The following is a 6,000-nucleotide window of genomic DNA, read 5'->3' as shown; positions in this document are numbered from 1 at the left end:
ATTGTTCAATTCACAATTCAACAACAAAATTGAAGAAACATATCCGCAATAAAGTATGGAATAATATACAAAACACTGGTTTTGTTGCCATTTAATATAGATTATGTGAGCATGTCTTAATTATAGAGTGGAGAGAACTTTGTTATTTAGTTTTGATCCAGAATTAAAACTTGAATAACTAATTTAAGACTATATGTAATCTAGAACCGGAAACCAAACTGCATCGGCAAAATTTGTTAAAACAGGCGATATGTAAAGCAAATAGCGAGAGAGGTGTATATCAAATAGCCATTGCGGCTTGCAGCACTCAGTCATTTGCTCTTCAAATTTGCAAATGCAAGTTGCATTTGTGGCAATTTGTTTGTTGTCACAGAAGATCTTTACGAGCCACTCATCGTTTGCACTTAGTATGTCAGCTACACGTACACTTGCACTGTTGTTTAGTGCACTAGCCGCGGTTAAATTAATGCAGGCAGGTTGCATGCTGTGGCAAACGTCTGTTGCATACAAATGTGAATTTCCAGATTGTGTTGCACTCTGTATAACTGTGTATTTTGTTGCCTTGCATTTGCAAAAATGCGTCTAGTAGTAATCACATTTGGCTCTATGTAATTGTTTTAGTTAATTATAATTAAGTTGCAAAAACTGTTTAAAATTACTCATTAGCTTCAACAATGATCATCTCAAAGAAGATTCACTAATTTGTTTAGCTACTATGAGCACATTTTGTTACCCGTACTTTGAATTTAATTTATAAAGCTTTAACTACTGTCTCGCTAAGAGCTTGGAGTTTGCATTTGTAGTGTGTAATATTGGAATATACTTTTTTTGGTGTTGCACTTCACCCTTCTAGATCTCTCATATTAACTTAACAGATATTTCGTTCCACTCGCCAGCCAAGAGCCAAAAAAATGTATAGCGTACAACAATTTATTAGATTTCGAAAAGTTACGTATAGGCCGTGGTAATGAAGAAAATAAAAACATTTCCTCTTTAAAATCTTAAAAAGATAAAAATTGGTTATATTTTCTGAAATTTTAAGTATGTTCGATTTTTTCGACCTCTTCTTCTCTTCTCTTAAACCATGAACTTATGGACACAATATACATATATTAATTGGATATGTGGCACCAAATACTTAGTAATTTGCCTTGGCCTAAATCAATTTTAGTTGATTTTTGAAATTTATTCGTTCTTAATGTACTTGCTCGTTTGCCATACAGTGAAATTTTTTTGAAAAAGTACTGAGTCACAAGTACTGAGACAGGCAAAAAATTTTCCTATTTGAATCACAAACTAAAATGTTCAAATATTAACTCAAGGCATATAAAAGTGTTCATTCACACACACAGTTAACCCCGCATTCAGAGTAAAAACCAACCAAACGAAATACAATGAAAGTTCACAGAAACCAAAAAGCGTGAAAACAAAAAAAAAACTTATAGTCAAGCACTTGTTCTCAATCGCTGTTATTAATTAATGCGCTCCCGGGTGTGACACTTTTTATACACCTCGACTACATTCTTCATGTGGAACGATACAGTTTCACAAGTGTAAGTGTGCGTTTCTTCGCTGTTTGCCATATGAGTTCAGCGTAATGGTATTTTCCGTGTAAGTGGCGAAAAAATTTATTATAATGGCATTCAATATTGAAATGTAGATTAAGTGGCAACTACTTTTTATTAACTTAATAGTAAATTGAAATAGTAAATTTATTTGTATGGTAGGTAATATTGCTCTTGTGCTTAGAGAACCTTCTTCTCTTCAAACTTGACTTCATCTCACTTAGAGAAATTTTCTCATAAAGTAGGTGAACGTGTCTTAAACGCCTTTATTTATATGTAATCATTGCGATAGAGCAGGTGACAACATTTACGAGATAAGAAAGTGTTATAACGTCTGTTGCATCAAATTCAGCCATATGTGGTAGGCTGTGGCATCTTGACAACTCAATTGTCATAGAACAAATTGCACGAACACACATTTCTGAAAATGGGGTTTGGGTTGACATATACCAAAACCGCTGGTCTAACATGCAATTGCAACATCTTACATGAGTGGATTAGTATGTACATATGTGTATCTTCATCTAACTAAACTATTTCAACAATGCTCTTATAAATAAGAGCCAAAGGACAAAAGAGGAAGCACACATTTTTCAGTAGAAATTCCATAGCAAATCGATAAATTTACACAAAAGTTTTCAATACTTTCATTGCATTACATATTCATTCGTGTAAATAGAGATTGTTCGAATATAAGTTGTGAATTGCATTATTTATTCATTTCAATTTTAAATTTCGGATATAACCTTTTCTATTAGTAACCAAAAAGCAGATGCAATAAACTTTCGTTCGATTTAATGAATATTAATGAAAATTCTGAATAATGCGAATGGAAGTTACGATGAACAAAAATAAATTAATCGATAGGTTCTTCTATACAATCCCTTAATTAATTAGAAATATAGTCTTTTAAATTTGATAACCACCAATAATTTGTTTACGGCAATATAGTTCAAAAATCCTTGAACACCTTTTGGTGTTCACTTCTTCAAAGTCATTACGTTTTTCATTGCTTTTACCAGTTTATGAGTGACATCAACCAATGCAATAAATTACTACCGCCATTACCAACGAGTCCGAAAATGAAGCAGGCATTGCATAAAATATTTATGACTTCAATGCAAACAATACTAAAGTGATGTAGAAATCGCCAATAGCGGTGCAAATTTGCATAATTATGAGTTGTGTATGGGAGCCGTCAGTCACTAAGTTAGTCAGTTAGCAGGAAGACACGGCAACGCAAGCAGACAAATAGCGCACAGTTAGTTGCTTTGAAAAACTTATAACCCACAGCATCATAAAATAAAATCTGAAATAAGAAAACAACAAAGGAAATAAAAATGAAGTAAACAAATAAGGAAAGGCTAAGTTCGGGTGCGACCGAACATTTTATAGTCTCGCAATTTATTGAAAAATTTTTTTAAGATAACACACAATTTTACCCATATATTCGACATAAAGTCCAATAGAATAACGAAAATCATCATATATAGTATATTACATCCAAATATGCCCCTAACTAGTGCGATCCTTTATTCCAAATTTTACTTTTATAACTCTATTTATGGCTTAGTTATGACACTTTATGTGTTTTCGGTTTTCGCCAATTTGTGGGCGTGGCAGTGGTCCGATTTTGTTGTTGTTGTTGTTGTTGCGAGAGTATAAAAATAAGGTGATATGCACAATGACAACAACTAGCAGAACAGAAGTAATAGCATTCGCAGCTTACTACAATATTAACAGCTGGTGGTGGTACGAAGTACCAGTCACAAATGCCACCAGTCAAATGATATTTGCTTGACTTCCTTCAATACAAGCCGCTCAGCTTTCAACGTTTTGCATTCGTGACAACTCGAGTGTGAAATAAGTGTTTACCTACATTTTTTTTTAAATACATTTGCTTTCTTTTCTTTTTAGAACTTTTTATTTTCTTCTCTATCATATTCGATATGATAGAACTTCCGCTATGCTTCAAGCAATAATCAAAAGATGACGTATATTACACACATAACGTATGTGATTGGCGTTGCAACCGTTTAGCCGGTTATAGTACACACATAACGTACCGACGTATAAAAGGCTTTGGAAAAGAGATGTATATTTCTTGTGTCAAGCTGTGTTACATATAAAGTCTTCAAGGAAAATGATTTTGTTCGATTCTACTGAAATTTTCTCCAAAATATATTTACTTGTAGAATGTTACTTTGGTGAGATAAGAATTAAGATCTATTTTACCTGTCATTATGACATCGTTTCTCATTATTGCATGATAATATGAATCTAGTCCAGCTAAGAAGCGGACTAAGGTTTTTCCAATTTTTATCGCTGTCAATATTTATTTAACGAATTCTTTACAATTTTGATTAAAAAGTCCACTATTTTATTTATTAAATATTATCCATAGTTTCCTGACAAAAAGAGAAGCATGAGGCGTGGATAAAAATACTAAACAATAACTGCTTCACAATCATACATACTAATAACAACAAATATGAACATTTTTTTTTATATGTAACATTTAACTTCGAACAAATTGACACATGCAATTTCTATGAAATTTAATTTACTGCACTAATAACCCTTTAGATTCAATTGTGCCGACTGTCCATATTTTTATTTACCAACTGATGAAATCATATACAAATACCGTTCATGTAAATTTCTATTGATAACATATAAAAATGCTCAGCAATACAAATAGTTGTATGCAATTGCTTTTCAATATTGTAAACAATAACAATAATAATAATAGTAGTAGCTGTAGACAAACAAATACGAGGGCTGCTTTATATATTTTTGGCCTAATAATAAAATAGGAATATTTATCAATGAAAATCGTTTTATTGTTTTTCAAAATATTCTCCATCAAGATTTATACACTTTTGCATGAGCTCAAACCAATATTCGAAGCACTTTTTTTGAGCCTTTTTTTGAGCGAGTGTCAAATTGTGCGGGATCCAACGAGAACAAATCTTTTTTACGGCCAGGTGTTCATGCAATATCGAACGTATGCTGGTTGGAGAAATGCATAGGCATGCCTCTATCTGAAGGTGTGTTACATGACGGTCATGCATTATCAGTTCACGTACGGCATCGATGTTTTCTGGCACAACGGCTGTTTTTGGACGACCTTCACGGAATTCGTCTTTGAGCGAGCGTCGGCCACATTGAATTCGTTGTACCAGTTTTTCACAGTGCTATAGGATGGTGCTTCATAGCCATACAAAGATTTTAGTTCATCGATTCACTCTTGTCGCGATAATCCACGTCGAAAGTTGTGAAAAATGATCGACGAAAATGTTCACGAGTTAATTCCATTTTTGACAAAACGTTCTTAGTGATGTTATGCTAAAAAATGTTAAACTTTCCAATGGAAATGTCAGATTGCACCTTGCAAAACTTAGTGTTGCCTAGGCCAGAAATATATATAACAGCCCTCGTATATGTAGGTATGTTTTTGTACCGCCAAGTACCGCCAGAGAAAATTTGTAGTCAACGCAAGTTTGTGAGTAAATACTTGTTCTTTTTGTTTTTTTTTATTTTAAAGGAAAGAAGCGGTGTTTTGAATACAAATTCTTTTAAAGCAATGGGAATGATATTTTTCGATGATTTTATTATTCTCTACAGTAAAGAAAAATATTAAGAAATATATTTCTGTATTCATTATTGGGTATTCGAGAAAAGAGAATTGTTAACACATTGTAAAGGGGTTTTCAATTGGGACGCTACAAAAGTATACGGATTGGGACAGCAAACGACACCATATATTTTCTCACTTTTTTAACATTTCTCTTCAGTGAGTTTTGCCATTTCATCATTGAAGGATATACGATCAAACAACGAGTCGAAATTATTAAAATTTACTACCGAAATTCTGAGTTTGTGGCCTCAACTGTAACAGCGCTACGTTTAATTTATGGTCGTCATAATCGTCTTGTCTGAACGCCTAGTGATAACCGAATATTTCTGACCCGAATTGCATGATATGGACTTGAACAATTGGGGTTTCAACAGAACGGCGCCACAAGATCGATTTATTGAAAACCAAGTTTGGTGAACGTGTTATCTCACGAAAATTGGGTTCAGCGTCTGGACTTCTGCAAGCGTGTCCGTGGTGGCCATGCAAAATAAATCGAGTTCCATATATAATGGCATCGAATGTACTTTCACAGGAATAAAGAATTTCATTGATATCCCAAACCTTTTTTGTTTTATTTAAAAAAACATTTGTTGCGCTCTTATTGAAAAACCCTTTAGATTCGTATATTTAAATTCTAATGTCAACAAAAGTATTTCAATATAGAATTAGCTTTGTATATAATATAATTCTCATAATAGGTTTGTGACTATATACAAATACCATTTTTATAATATAGATCGAAATGCCAAAATAAACAAATCAGATAAATACATTTAATTTTGAACACGCATAAAT

The sequence above is a fragment of the Zeugodacus cucurbitae genome, chromosome 3 (genome assembly GCF_028554725.1).
Source record: "Zeugodacus cucurbitae isolate PBARC_wt_2022May chromosome 3, idZeuCucr1.2, whole genome shotgun sequence".
Lineage (NCBI taxonomy): Eukaryota > Metazoa > Arthropoda > Insecta > Diptera > Tephritidae > Zeugodacus > Zeugodacus cucurbitae.
The sequence above is the reverse complement of the archived record's forward strand: the minus strand, read 5'-3'. Positions refer to the sequence as shown.